Source organism: Dipodomys spectabilis, unplaced genomic scaffold, assembly GCF_019054845.1.
Source record: "Dipodomys spectabilis isolate Male_0828 unplaced genomic scaffold, ASM1905484v1 ptg000032l, whole genome shotgun sequence".
In the NCBI taxonomy this organism is placed as follows: Eukaryota; Metazoa; Chordata; class Mammalia; order Rodentia; family Heteromyidae; genus Dipodomys; species Dipodomys spectabilis.
The window spans coordinates 20,554,163-20,571,160 of record NW_024870709.1 but is presented as its reverse complement, the minus strand read 5'-3'; positions in this window follow the sequence as shown (position 1 = coordinate 20,571,160).

The window sequence follows — 16,998 nt, the reverse complement described above, 5'->3', positions numbered from 1 at the left end:
TTCAAGTGTCTATTGGCCATTCTTATTTCCTCTTCAGAGAAGTCTCTCTTTAAGTATTTAGCTTATTTGTTAATCAGGCAATTGTTTCTTTGAGGATTTGTTGTTGGGGCATTCAGTTTTTTGAGATCTAAGTATATTTTAGATATGGGACCCTTGTTCATTGTATGGCCAGTGAAGATCTTCTCCCAGTCCATGGATTTTCTTTTGATCTTGCTAGCTATGTCCTTTGCCATGCAGAAGCTCTGCAGTTTCATGCAGTCCCATTTGTCCAATCTTTCTTTGATTTGTTCTGCTTCTGGGTCTCTATTGAGAAAATTTTGGCCTGTGCCAAAGAGCTCTAGAGTTTCTCCTATTCCTTCCTGTAATGTTTTCAGGGTATCTGCTTTTATTTCGAGGTCTTTGATCCATTTGGAGTTGATTCTGGTGCAGGGTGATATATAAGGATCTAGTTTTAGTTTTCTACAAGTGTTTAACCAATTTTGCCAGCACCTGAAAAGGCTGTCATTCTTCCATTCTATTTCTTTAGCTCCCTTGTCAAAGATTAGGTGGCTATAAGTCTGTGGGTTCATTTCTGGGTCTTCAGTCCTATTCCATTGCTCCTCAGGTCTGTTCTTGTGCCAGTACCAAGCTGTTTTGATTACTATGCGAGCCCCCTCTTTCTGTAACTAATGTATGCTAACAAAAATATTGATCAAAATATTTAAAATAGAAATTATAAAATAATTGTAATTACTAAGATAATTTTTCTGAGTCACTCATATAAAAATTGTTCTCATTAAATTTTACAAACTTATTTTATATTTTGTTTACTTGCAGTGCTAAACTCTGAATCCAGAGCCCAATGAATATTAGACAAATGCTCTACCACTAAGTTATATCCACAGCCCCACAAACCAATAAATATTAATTGTCCCATAAATATGCTTGAATAGCTTACAATACAAAGTTCATAGTTATTTCTTATCCTTTGAATTAGCCTTCTTCAAGTAAGAGCAAACAGATTATGAATCAAACGCTTCTTTAGGAATGGGTGGTCTGTGCTTATTTATCCTTGTTTAGAAAAATTTGTGAAGAAATTTAGCTAACAAGAATAAATTTTATTATTCTCAACTTTTAATAATTGGAATCAATTATAGACACATTGAAAACTTTTAAATTGCATGAGTTGGCCCGGCACTGGTGCCTCACTCCTGTAATCCTAGCTACTCTGGAGGCTGAGATCTCATCCTCTATTTTGGATAAAGAAATTGAAATAATATTTTGAAAGTATTGTAATAGAAATTGTATGTACTATATTTTTACTGAGAAAATATTTAGGTGAGACATCTTCAGGAATCATAATAGTTTAAGATTATTTTAGGTTTACAGTTCAAAATGCCAGTGATAAAACGGTTTTAAAATTATAACTTGGGTTTCAAATGACAGACTCACACTCTCAGCAATAATGGTTTCTACTTCTGTACCATTTCCATAAATATTGTCATTTATGTTGATATTCTATCATGCCAAACTGGCAACTGAAATTTTTAACTCTTCATATAAAATTCAAGATACCATCAAAAATCCATGTTCCAATTTGTATCAAAAACCAATGTACAACTAAACATAATAATGGTAAAAGGTAATCATTTATAGAACTAAAATATAGGCCTCATCTGCAAAAGGAAATATATTTTTTCTATTTTATAGCCTTCCTGCTGTTTTACTTCTATTACCCTTACCTTTTGCACTTTGATTAGGAGACACTATATTATATTATTAGGTGGCAACCTTGAAATCTATATATACTAAATATAATCTTTCCACTGCATGATACAGGGACTTGAATAGGTTACAAACAGGGAAATGTTTAGTTCATAGGGCAGGAATTATAGTAAGAAACAGAAACAATACCAAATTAACATACTTTCAGTATATATTTAGCCAAAAGTTTAATTCGGACTCTTAAAATAACCATCCAGGGTATAAATGCCAAGCCATATTTTAAATTTTGCCAAATTTCTACAACACTCAAAATTCACAACAAGCTCTAAATTCTAAGTGATATTTCCCTTTCTCTTAATTTGTTTGGGTTGAAAGGAAATGACATTTTCCAACATATTTCCAACTTAAATTAGTGTTTTCTGCTATGAAAACATAATTTCTCCTCTTGGAGAAACTCAACATGTTTAACTATGAAGAGCTCTCAAAGAAGCAGGAGCTATTCATGAAGCTTTCTGATTTGATATTCTTGCTGCAAAACACAAAACTAAAACAAATCTGAGTGAGAACAACAGAACTCAAATTACACAGTAGGTCCACACATTAACTGAATTTTGTGTAGATTTCTAATTGCTTTCAAATTGGCTTACAATGGGATAAGACAGTTAAACATATTTAAACACACGTATGTGTTTGTTCTGTGTGTGTGCATGTGTGTAAATTCCCGTTTACATTTTGATGTGTAAATTCCCGTGAATATTTGATCTCTTGATATTCTAAGCAGTGGGAAAAAACTAAAGATATGAAGGAAAAGAGGGAGAAAAGTGCAGACTTTATTTTCTTGAGAATTTGGATTCCTTTATATTGGGCCATAAATCCCCCTTGTGCTTTCTACTAGTCTAGACCATGTTTAATTACATCCATCATGTTGAGACTGAGCCATAGTTTCAGCAGACAGGATTTGGGCATACTGCTACAATCACTTTCACTGGAACAGAGCGCAGGAATCCGGGAATGTCGTACATAACCACGCAGCTGGCTCCGGGCTTTTAGCAACATTTGGCTCATTATTGGAGCCCACCAGCATCCTTTTCCTAATAAATAGGAGTGGAGGGTGTGGAACTGCAGAATCAGAGGTGGGAGGGGCATGGCAGGGGAGTTCGATGCTGTAAGTGGTAGAGGAGGGTGATCAGGGACACTAGAAATGACCCCATCTGAGAAAGTGCAGATTTTTAAAGGCTTAAACATGTAATTGTTTTCAAAAAGAACGTTGTTGGCCCATCATTTTTTTTTTTTTAGACAGTAATTCATGATCTATCTCTGCTATCTAAAAATTAACACCGTGGACTGGAAATCTGGCTTAAACAGTAACAATCTAATTTTACAGAAGTCCAAGATAAAATTGTGACATGGTTATGTTGGGGTGAGGGAGGGCTCTCCCTGGCTCTCAGGTGGCTGCTTTGTGGTGTCTTCATCACAAGGACTGAGAGTCAGCTTTCTGATTCTTAATCTTATAGGGACACTGATCAAATTGAATCCAACTGAATGTGGGGACCTTGTCTAATTTTAATTACCTCCAACAAGTTCTTACTGCCTAATAAAGTCACCTTGGAAATTTGTATTTCAGAATATGTGGGAGGTGAGAGTGCACAAACACTCAATCTAGTAGAGCATGTTCTCCTCCCCAGAGCCAAAGAAATCTAGGTAGTGACTTTAACATGGCTTCCTTAATTTTAATATGTAGGTATATATTTGTTGTAAAGATACATACAGAGAGGTTACACATACATGAGTAAGGTAATGAGTACATTTCCTTTCTAACATTGTTACCCCCTCCTCTGTTTTTTCCCTACTATCCCTTCTCTCTCCACTTCCCCAACTCCTCCCCCACCTAAGTTGTAAAGTTTTTTTCAACATTGTATCTTGTATATCTCATTGTTACAATGGGTTAACTTGTATCCTTGTTTTGTCATTTTGTTATTTCCCTTCCCTTCCCCAAATTCGAAAAATGTGTGTATATATATATATATATATATGATTCAGGACAACGGAATCAAATACAGTGAAAACAGGGGTTATACCATGAAAACAGGGGTTATACCATGGGGAAAGAACATACAAATAAAACAAAAAAATCACATAGTACATTAACAACAGCAGCAACAAAGATAAAACCTTTGTGTCCCTATTTGGGGGTTAATTTCGCTTAGCATCATCTTATATGGTCATATTTACACCATAGCCAAGATATGGAACAAACCCAGATGTTCCTCAGTAGATGAATGGATCAAGAAAATGTGGTATGTATGTATGTATGTATGTATGTATGTATGTATGTATGTATGTATGTATGTATACATGTATATATGTGCCTATATGTACATATATATGTATACATGTATATGTGTATATGTATATACATGTGTGTATGTGTATATGTATATATGTATGTACATATGTGTATATGTATATACATGTATGTATACATATATGCACATATGTATATTAATAAATACATGTATATATACATGTGTGTATATATACATATATCCCAATGGAATTCCATGATTTCATCAGAAAGAATAACATCTCCCTATTTGAAAAGACCTGCAAAATTTCTATTAAGTGAAGCAAGACAGACCCAAAGAAACATACATCTTATGGTTTCCCTTATTTGCAATAACTAGTATACATCTAGTAAAATCTTACCTGACATGGATTCTTTGGAATTTAGGAAATTGACTCATGGCCAGTGGTTTATACTGAATGCTTGTGTTCAATTCCTGTTAAGTCACAGAGAAGTGCACAAACTGTCTAATTGTGAAGAGTATAGGAACAATCCTATTGGGCTCTGTAATGACAATAAAATTGCAACATAGCCTCCAGAAAACCCTTCTATATAAAAGCCTATAAACAAAGGATGCATGTATATTAGTGATTTTAAACTATTCATGTTCCAGAATGGATTATCTTAGATGTAGTTTCCCCAAATTACCTGTAAAAGAAGCATATCAAATAACAAATATATTCTGAGCATCTATTATGGGAAACCATTACGTAGACATTATAAGCGAGTTCTCCTGTAAGATCTATAGGGCTATTTTCAATAGTTTGTAGCACCGGTAAGTGCCATATATCCATGGCACTGTGTAATGACCATATTGTTGCACATGAGGCTTTTCCACAGAGCTGTTTATTGCTAATATAAAATGAAAAGGATGTTGTTGCAAATAAAGAAATGGAACAGGCAGCAGTGCACAGAAATTACAAAGGAAGAACAAATGCTCCTTCCAAAAAAGTACTTAAAACTTCCATAGTTCATTTTATTGGATTCTCTTTTACAAAGGTCCAGAGAAATAAAGGCCACACAATAAGGTTGCATAAAACATAAGCTAGCTTTATGAGATAAAAACATATGGCTGGACCTTATCTGGGCTCAAGAAAAGGTTCTCCGGAGCACCCCTGTTTCTTAAATCCTACCTCTAGTAGGAGGTGACAATTCAACCTTGGGTTAGCTCTTTGGCAGTTCCCTCCTATGTAAGTGGAACTTTGAATGAGTAAATTCTTTCCGTGGTAGAATGCAACTGCTATTTAATATTTCTTTTGAGGTCAGATAAGTTGTATTGACTCAGCCTGTAGACGCTATATTTTATGATATGGCAAAAAAAAAAAAAGCCTTCATAACAATGACTCAAAAAGGTCTAACATGTACTTGTGCAATTATTTCTTCCTCTGGCTGAATGTGAATAAGAATGCATTGAAAATCTCAGGCTCTTGAGATGCTGACATATCTCGAGGGACTGCCTGGATGTTTCAATTGCCTCCATGACACAAAGCCCACGCAGCTTGTGGTTTCACAAAGCAGTTTCACCTGAATGTTTCTGAGACCCCAGAGCTTCTCCACACACGCAGCAGCAGAAGTGAAAACTGTGAGACTGGGTTTATGCGGAAGCTCACGTTTTCTCTCCTACATACTCAGAATGAGGTTTTAATAAACATTTTTGGTCCTTTCTTGAAACACTTCCTAAAACCTAGGAATTTGATAATATGTTATGATTTTATCCTAGGAAACAAAATATTCTCCCCTTAAACCTCCCTGTTTCTCAGATGGCACATTTTTCAAGCTTATTAGTCTCAGTAGTTTGCTTTTCACCTTCTGAATGTATCCTGTGGTAAGACACGGCATTTTGTCCTTGAGAAGTGAGTGCAAGTTACTATATTTTCCTTCCTGGCTAGCTCATGAGACAGGCAGTGAAATGCCAAAGAATAATGTAAACTACACAGGAAAATACCATGATGTACTACACCTAGAAATATCTCAGCTTAATAGGTGTTATGCCATTAACGGTTAGTTTTATGGAGGTAAGGAGATGTAAATCTGTCATGTAGACAAAGATTTACAATAATACCCACTTCAGTGGATGATTTTCATCACACTTATGATCGTCAGGCAACGTCGGTGTTTGCTTGAGTCTCTTAAGTTATGAAGGTCTCCTCCTTCTAATCCAAGGTTGGTCTCTTAACCTTCCTAGAGTCCGTGCTGATGATATAGTTCACCATTCTTACCCGCCACAATCCCTGATGTGATTTCAGTCAGCGCAGTGGATTTTAGTTAAATAGAATTGATTTAAGTCACTAGTCAGAACAATTTAATTTAATAACAATTTTCTACAAATAATGCATTTTGATGGCTGTGAGACTGTTTATACATTCATTATAAATCAGATCCAGATAGCTTTGATTTTCAAAAGAGACACACAGTATATTACTGCAAGACATGATTTGGTTTTGTATTTTTATACATTGATTTCACAGTTGTAAGAGGAAAATGAATGATAATTTTGTTAGCTATTCATGTGAAGTCACAGAGGGGCAAAATATCTTCTATAGCAAGCTACTCAGATTTGTGAGTGAATTTTGGAAACTACAGGAAAGTTGGCTTTTGAAAAAAGGACATAATTCTATGATAAGCAAACATTATTTTAACAAAATGTACCATGTTCATATTCTTAGGTACAAATGTTTGCAACTAAATATTATAAAAGTATGATTATTTATAAAACCATACTCTGCTCTTGAGTCTATGTATTTAGATAATAGAAAAGTCATATGAGCAAAGTCATACGAGATGTACTTGTAAAATAATTATATTACCTTTATTAGGATATATGCCAGTGTCTTTTAAGTGAGTTTCCTAGACCATTTGTTTACATTGACAAAATACTCTATGAAAGAAATGACTTTTCAAACAATATTTTTGCACAAGCAACTCTTGATTATACAATTGTCTAATTTGGGAAAGGGAAAGCAAATAACAAAATACTGAAACAAGGACACAGGATGACCCATTGCAACAATGATACCCAAAATTAGACAGTATATTGGAATGAACTTTACAACTTCGGGGAGGGGGGGAGCGAGGGAGGTAGGGGAGTGAAGGGATAGTGGGAGAACAACAAAGGAGGGGGTAACAATTCTTGACAAGAAACGTATTCATTACCTTACTTATGTAACTGTAACTCCTCTGTACAGCATCTTTACAATAGAATAAAAATTTAAAAAAAAACTAAAACTTAAAGTAATACTACCTAGATTGTTTGGCATGCATGTATGGAGCTCTTTTGGAGCAAAACTAGATTAACAGAAACCGGAGTAAACTGAAATGAAGATAAAATAGGACTTGGCATTGACCAGTGTCCACAAAATTATTTTCATTTCTCATCCATTAAAGCTATAATGCCTTCACTGAATGCAATCGGCAGTTTCCCAGTAAATAAGTAAAACAAGCAGACTACAGAAGCCTGCTGGAGAACATGATGAGTCTCTGAAGACTATGGAAGCTGGTTAGAGTTTTGAGCAAAGAGAGAGTTACAGAAGAGTGAAACAAGAACAGAACCTCACTTACCTGCTCAAACACAAAGTCACATGCAGGAACAATATCAGCACCTATGCCAGACACAGTTCAATTTTCACTTTAAAAGCTACAGTTATTTATTGTTTCCAGCCTATGATATGATGAGTGTAAAACATGTTTGCTTGTGTAAGATAGATAATCTAGTAGTTGAAATTTCCCAACTTGTGTCACATATAATGTCATATAATAATGAATATATTTTAAAGGGTGGCCTGTGATAGCATTACAATTTGCATAAACAGTTTTCAGAGATTTTTTTGCAATTTGTATTAAAATGTTCAGTTATTACATTTAATTTAACATTTGTAAGTTCATACACCTTGTCACTGAAGAAGATATGGTATTAAAATAGGAAATGACAACCAAAAGTCTTGATTTTCATTGTCAGCCCGATCCATAGTGGAAAAAATATTATTAACATTTACATGAACAGTATATGTAGAATTTCTAGGTATGTTGATATTTGGTTTTGGTGATGAGTGTTTGGGTTCTGGCATCTGATACACATAAATTTATTTGGGGACACCTCAGAGAAATAGCAAATGCACGCTTTATAGTTTCTTAAAAAATATATGTTAATAAGAAACCTGGACAGGTATGACGAAAGTGGTAGAATGCTTTAGCCTAGCAGGCTAAACAGTATTGTCAAACAAGGAAACATGTTTCATGAAGTCTAATACAAGAACCTGCAATTTGTTAACTATGAAACTCAGTTTTTAAATCTATTATCAAGACATTTGGAAATGCTGCTCTGATTACTGGCATTTAAAGTCTTTCAACGTAGTCTTTGAAGAATGCTTAATTTGCCTATGGTTGAAACAGTATATTTGATTCTAAATATTTTATTGCTGTTAGCCAATTTATTAAAATGCTTCTTTTTTAATAATGTTTGTGTAGACACCAATTTCATTCCCATATAATCTGAAAATAGCCAGGGTTTAAGCAAAGACATCAGTAGAGAAAAAAATGGATAAAGGAACCACATTGTGTGTTTTCTTGATCACTGTTCTTTCAAACTACCAATTTATCTAAAGCAGGAAATAACACCACATAATTAGCAAGGCAACCAAAATGTATTTGCTTATTGCCAATAATACCATTTCCAGTCATAAGCGGCAAACCTCTAATGATTATTCATACTTCTTTCACTCCAATATACCCACAAGACTCCATTTACACATTAAGAAACCAATGTATCCCATGTAACAACATTCAGAATTACATTGCCCTGAAATTTAATTTTGAATTCGATTTTAATCAAGACACCTCATTTTTACTTTGAATAATCTAGAAGAGAAATCTACAATGTATGACCACAGAGAGACTGGCCATTTCCTTCAGAAGATCTACATGACATTCAATATATTAAGCAGCTATCTTGCTATGACAAATGGACATTTCTGTGAGAAGATTAATATTCCTAATAGAGATGGAGACTTAATAAGCACACTATTTTCCATATTTATGTTCAGTAATAACTGGGAAGGTAGACAAGGAATATCAAGGTGGATGGACACATAGAACAAAAATTGACCAAGTTGTCTGGGGTATGTGGGAATTGGGAGCCAGATGGCTTCTAATCAGAGGTCAAAGCTTAGAAAGGGCACCAACTGGAGAGCTAGGTCCACCGTGTGAAATTATGGATGGGGAAACTCCACCAGTAGCAAACAGAAAAGAGAGATAATATTCAGGACTCTGAATAGAAAATGTGACGGTGGTAGTGATGAGGATGTGGAGGAGGATGATGATGGTAGTGAAGTTGATGATGGTAAAGATACTAGTGAAAAACATCTCTTCTACATGTTGCTATCATAAACTTAGTCTCTCTTTGGAATTCACTAACAGCACATATGACAAATTTCTAACCAAAAAACTTAAAATAGTCTCAGATTACTTAGACAAGTTATGCTCAGCAGAAGCAAATTCAAATCATCATTTGAAATATACCTCCAATTTACTCATCCAACTCCTACGAATTTAAACTTAGTACATAAGGGTGGAAGCCACCAAAAGCAGAAGTCAAATAAAATTTATTTTTAAACAGCCTTAGGTTTGGAGAGATGGTAAAGAGAATGTACTAAGGCTGGGGTTTAATAACTCAGTGCAAAGTAAAATGCGCACACACACACACACACACACACACACACACACACACACACATACGTCTTAGAGCCCCAATGATTTCAAAAGTTGTAAATATACATAATACAGAGGCTGGTAATGTGGCTTAGTGGGAGAATGCTTGCCTAACATTCATGAAGCCCTGGGTTTGACTCTTCAGTATCACATAAACAGAAAAAGCCAGAGGTAGTGCTGTGGCTCGAGTGGCAGAGTATTAGCCTTGAGCAAAAAAAGTCCAGGGACAGTACCCAGGCCCTGAGTTCAAGCCTGAGTTCAAGGACTGGCAAAAAAATAGTAGAAATGAATGAATGAATAAATGAATGATTTACAGAATACAAAATAACCATCTATAAAAAAAATATAAAGAAAATTAATCCCTTCTGATTTCTCAGCTCCTTTATGTCCAACTCTTTTGGCTAATAAAATTCATCTCCAAACATATAATGTAATTCAACAATCTTATTATATTCTACCTGGTTCTAATACTTCTACCTGCTCATCCCCCACACACACATACACATACACACCACAAATGGACACTTCCCAAAATTACCATCAGGCAGAGGGACAAGGAAATTATAAATACATTTTTCTTATGTCTCCTTTTTTCTTTTTTTCTTTCTTTCTTTCCTTCTTCCTTTTTTTTTTTTTGGATTCTACTACCATTCTACCATCTGTCCCATGTTTTAAATATTTTTTCTAGTTTTCTAATTGCTTATTGTATTGAGAAAGGCAAGTTGGTAGTTATTCAAACTCAGAGAGAAACAGGTTACCCAGTTGTTTTAAGCATGATAGGTCTCCTTGTTACAGCCTGACCAAATAATGGAATGTTCCTAAATTTTCTAGAACTCCTGACACGTTTATACCAGTAGGGATTCAGCCATCCTACATGATGATATTATTTACATTTCCAAATTTAAATATGGGTGTTTCCTGTTTATTTTATTTTCATTTACTTATGATTTAATTTCACTGTGGTCTGTGTATACAATTAAGGTATAGGATTAATCTATGTGATTATCTTCTTCACACAAACCATATTTATTTTTTTTTATTTTTTTTGTGAACATACTGTACAGAGGGGTTACAATTACATGGGCAGGATAATGCGTACATTTCTTATCAAGCATTGCAGCCTCCTCCTTTGTTTACCCTTCACATCCCTTCCCAACCTCCCCCCCTCCCCCTCCCACCCAATCCTCTCCCCCACACCCCTCCCCGCACCAGCACCAATGTTGTAAAGCTCGTTTTCGACATGACAACTTGTACTTCTCATTGTTGCAACAGGTCCACCTGTATCCTTAAACGACTTGTTTTTCCCCATCTCCTCCACAAGTTATACTGACATCAAATATAGTGAAAGCAGGGGTTATACTGTGGGGGAGGGACATACAAAGCAACAAAGAGATAATCTTATAAATGTGTTAGAAACAAATGCATGAAAGAAAAAAACATTAAAATACATATCTAAGGGTTCACACAAACCATATTTAGATTTCGGTAGTTTCTTCCCTTTACACTCATTGTAGGATTTTCTTTTTCTGCAGGAAACCATTCCAAAAATGTCGTCAATAAATTCTGCAAAAAGTAAGACAAACAGTGACCAATACTTTCAGTGAGTTGATTCAACAAAGAGAGTTGGATTGTTTGTACATACATTATGGAGTAGAGCCTTTAGGATGAACTCAACTCAGAAGGCCTTTATTTTCTGTCTGCACAAAGCAGTTCATGTAGCCTCTCCCAACCTCAGCCACTAGTCATCATGAGGTATGGGAGAAGTAGCTACAAAGAATATTTTCTCACTCTGAATCTCTCTCTTGAGAATGGCATAATTACATCCTTTCCCGGATGCTTTTCCATTTGAACTTTATCACCACCTTTCCATTTAGTACTTGTTTCCAGTCACTTCCTCCCACTTGGTGGTAGGTTCTCTGGCTTGAAACTTGTGGTTACACATACAGAGTAAAGACAGATTTGCCAGTGTCTTTCCTATGTTCCATTACCAGGATGATATCATAGAACTTTTCAAGTAAAGCACTACAGACTCTTTCTACAATTTACTCAACAAAGTACACTCACGTTGAGTCCTGATTGGATTTTACTGCATGAAGCATGAAAGTACCTTAAGCACTCTACCAAATGTTACTTTCTGGCATAATGTAAATTATGAAATATATTCCTATATTGACATATGCAAATCTTATCCTGCCACATAGCCAGTCAGATTAGATAACATGAAAGAAGAATATGTCACTTTCCTGTTGTACTGTCTTTTGTATCAAAATAATTGTTTGTCACCATGAGTGGGAGTGAACACATACTATAGCACAGCATTTAGAAGGTTGAGGCAGAAAGATCTTGAGTTCAAGGCTAGCCTGGACTATATAGTGAGACCGTTACATATACACACAAGAAAAAAATACTAAAACCAAATGAACTGTCTCTCATACTTGTTTAAAATATGAATTACAAAATGGCAACTCTTGTACAACTACTTAAAGATAACTAAAAATAATATATAGGTTCAAAAATTTAAAGATGAATATTTAATTTCCCATTCTAATTCTCAAAAAATATATAAAAGTCATTTTGAAATGTGATATATTAATGAAATGCTACAAAATTTTTGCTTTTTAATTAAACATAAGCAGCAGTAAAATATAATTTTGAACTAAATGTGAAAAGCTTCCTGCTCAAAATTTTTGTCATATTATCTTCAGCATCTTATTTTGAAAGATTCGCAAAGACTGGAATAAAATACATATGTACATGCATACATGCATGCATACATACATACATACACACACAGTTATAGAACAACTCCCACCAATGATTCTTGGTAGTGTATAGTAATTATACTGTCAAGAAACCTATGTTGTCCAACTTTCTAGCTGTAGGTGGGCCTGCCACAGGAATTTCTGCCTATGATCATGTTAAGGTGAGATCCTTTCTTCCTGACATGGGTCTCTTCAGGTGCAAGGGGACTTTATCATTGTTCTCTTCATATATAAGCCACATCGTATATGTCCCTGTGCTGCATTTTGTGTTCCAAGCAGCTTGTACTAGGGTTCACAGCAATTTTTGATGATTTAAATTATTTAAGTCATTGGTAAAAATACAAATTCCAGCCAACGTCCATAGGCTTATGCCTGTAATCCTAACTACTCAGAAGGCTGAGGTATGAAGATCCAAATTCAAAGCCAACCAGGGCAGGAAAATCTGAGAGACCGTTATTTCTAATTAACCACCAAAAAGCTGAGAGTGGTTCAAGTGACAGAATGCTGGCCTTGAGGTAGACAGCTCAGTTCCTGTGTTCAAGCCCCAAGAATGTGCACAGATACACACACACACACACACACACACACACACACACACACACACACACACACACAAACACTTCAATACTCTACCCAAACTGAGTAAATAAGAATCTCCAGGGAATGTTCCAGGGATTGATATTTTTAAGAAGTACTCTGAGTGATTCTTCTCATTATGGGAACTTAGAAAAGTGTGATACAACATAAGTAAATAAATATGTATGATTCTTGTCACATTTCACTTAGAAAAAAATAGTACGGTTTAGATAAGTGTGCTGAAACTACAACTGAGCCTCTTGGTTTTCCTATGTTCTTAATCTATTAGTTATATATTTAGCATCCCTAGGGAGAAAATATGTGACTTGGATTTATGCTTTAGATAGAAAATAAAATTTCACTAAAGTTTTCACCAAGAATGAAACTGAAATTTCTTGTTGGTTTAGAAAGGAAATCTCCTGGTGTCTCAGTAAAAAAGAATGACAATAGAAATCAGAAAAACTCCTACTAAACTACTCTGATTTTTTTTACTTAAAATGAGCATTTATGTTAAAATAATAGAACTTATACATATTTGTCACATAGGAATCAAATAGCAATGATTGAAAAACTAACATTTGTTGTTAAATAATCATTTTGCAAGAATGATTATAAACCATATTAAGGCACAAAGAAATTTTAGTTGCCAGAATTATCATAAATCTTGTACAGTGTCTCTCTGGGATTAATGAGACAGAAATTTGTGTGATAGTGACATTACAGAGTAACTTGATGTCTAATAAAATAAATGTGCTTTTATCAATTAAATACACAGCTTTTAGTGTTTAGTTTATAATAGTTACCTTGCTAAAGTGACTAGAAATATATTCAGTAGGTTATGTGATTTAATTTATTATCATAAAATTTATTCTGCTTGATAGATGCTTAAAATAGCTGAGCTCATTTCACTAGATTTAGGGCTCATTCTGAGAATGCAGCTTCTATGTTTTGCCTGAAACTTTAATCGTAATTGAGATCATTTGGCTCAGGCTAAATGCATCTGTAGCCAGCCTTAACGATCATGACTACCTGAGGAATATCAAATATTTTTCTCCCTGAATTATTCAGCAACTCTGACTCAGTCAATCTGGACCAACTTTCAAAACAGGGAGAACTCAGAGACTTATCTGTTCTCTAACAATTAAATATTAAAACATAATGAATACACAGAAATAATTTTGTATCCAAACAACTTCATTTACAATCTATCCTATGGATGAATTACACAGAATACTTGTAAACTAATGAAATGCCAACTGCCTTCTATTTGTTTTAATTTTGAGATGAAGAGTCCCGGAACTGTTGTGAAATTTGCCCCGCTTCCCTTCATTGTCAGTTTAATCACCCTCCCACCAAACTACCTCAGGCTTTCCATCACTACCTTCCACAGAGTACTGATCCGTTCACCACACCTCTCCTGGTGGGGTACCTTCCCCTTTAGGGTATCAGGAACTCTAATGAACTACACAGCTGTAACTAAATCCAACGTGGTTGTTACATTAATCACCTCAGGATCTCGTCAAAATATAAATTTTGTTTCAGTCGGTGCAAAGTCTATGATTTTGCAGTTCTATCATGTCCTAAAGGGATGCTAGGATCTTACTGGTCTACCTGGAGTAAAACAGGCTAAAAGAAAGTTTTATTTTGTCTTGCTTTTTTAAATTTAGAGCATCTCAAGAACCCAGTGCTTCTGAAAACTATTTTTAGAGTCAGTTCCTGACTTACTATGTCTAAATCTCTGAGGGCTAAGCCCAAGAATGTATGATTTTAATCATCACTGAAGGGGAATAAATTTCAATATACATCATAGACAAAAATGACAGGCCAACTCTCAACTGTGCATATATCTGGGATTTGGAAGTTTCCTTCTACAATGTCCTTAATCCAAGGGAAGAACTTGAATAGTAGAAATAACAAAGACAAGAATTGCCTTACTGTGAAAATAAATAGGACATTGAAATCATGAAAGAAGCCATGTCATCATTCCAAACAAATACAATTCTTTCATTTCTCTGATGTAGAGTATCTTGAAGACTAACAGTTATAACGTTTGTTTGGCTTGTTAGCCAGAGCATGTGAGTCTCTGGGAACCTCTTCTGACTGTACAGCTTGACAATCTTCTCCTTTTTTTGTTTCTTTTTATTTTTTTTTTTTGACATGGTTTCCATTTGCCGTTGCTTGGCACCACATGGCAGGTGCTAAGTCATCTCTGGTAATTATATGCTTCAGTAGAAACTTAGATCCTGCATGCTCGGGAGAGGGTAAAAGCTGTCATGAGATTTTAAAAATAGAGTCTAAAGCACATGTCTTCTCAAAAGATCTACATCCAGCTTTCACCGTACCATTTCAACAGAAATGAACATGTCCCAAATCGAGCAGATTGGTACTACAAGTGTAAAAATTAAATGTATCCAGACCAGTATTTTATAAAAACACTTCAATGATAGGATAAATGGGATGACTTTCAGAAAGAATGGCTGCTGAAATACTCCACATATATGTAGAGATGGGCCCCACAAGGCAGGTGCTCTTTTATTTCAAGTGTCACCCTCTTCCCAAAGGGAAGGCAAAGCTTATATCAATTCCATCCACTTGCACAGCTTACAGTTAATGCTCTATAGATAAGAAGTGGTCTTCTAGATATTACTTTGTGTTCTTCCACCTAACTCCATTTTAAACATGGTCTGCTCATTGTTCAAAGAAAAAAAGAGGAAGTAAGTCAAGATTTTACAGATCCTATATAGAAGGATGCAATTTAAAACTCTGATATGTTGTCTATAAGGATTTGAATCAAATGTATAAGGATTTGAATCAAATTTATCCTAAATCATTCTGCCTAACATGAAGAAAAATCAACTAGAGGAACAATTCATTGACATCAGGGAAAAGGAATAGTTATTGTGTCTTCATAAAGACCTGTGAAGAAAAAAAAACAAGAGCAGTGAAGAAAATGGAGATAAAATTTAAAGAGAAAAATAAATCTAATTAAAACAGAACTTGAGCAAATAAAAAAAACTTAAACAGAAAATGATCTTAATATACTTAATCCTAACTAAACAGCTACATAACTTCTATGTATTTCAGCTCTTTACTTCATTTAATATATAGAATTCTTTCTTGTAAAAAAATGTACATCAATAAATGAAAATCCAATTCTGCTTCTCCAAAACCAGTGAATCTAATTATGACATGCAAACATCAGCATGGTTGAAGATGAAATTAAGAAACTATTTCTGAAGTAAATATCGATTAGTGCCTGCAGAGTGGGAGAAAGTTAATAGTTATTAGCCCAAAACACGTGTGTGCACACATGCACACACACACACACACACACAAATAGGTTAACAATCAAGACACAAATAATGTAAGACAGTAGAAAGGGTTAATGTAAGGTAAGGTAAGAAGATGGAGGACAGACTCCTGAAGGAGATGCTTTGTGAATGGGGTCCTTATGCTTGCATACGATTTTGGAAGCTTGAATTAGGGATGAGCTTATTTTCAAAACTACAATTAAAATTCAGTTGGGACGACAGAGAATGTATGATGGTTTAGGCTTTTTGGTGTTATATATAAGGAAAGAACTGAGAGACTGTCAATGAAGTTGTAGGGACACATATTGTAAAGGCATTCTAATAAGGAGAGGGTCTTTTTCCTCCCTTATTCAACAAGGAAAAATATCTCAGTGCATTGAAATAAGTGGTATCATCAGTCTATACAAATGATTTGAGGAAGGCAACTTGTTAGAAATTACTGTGATGGACACTGTTACAAAGAGAAAGACAAGGAGGAATCAGATGGATAGAATCACCACAAATTTCATAAAAGTTTTCATTTGGCTATAATGGAATTTGAATTCACACCATTCTTGCCAAGAAGGCTCTCTACTTCTTGAGTTGTACTTCCAGTGAT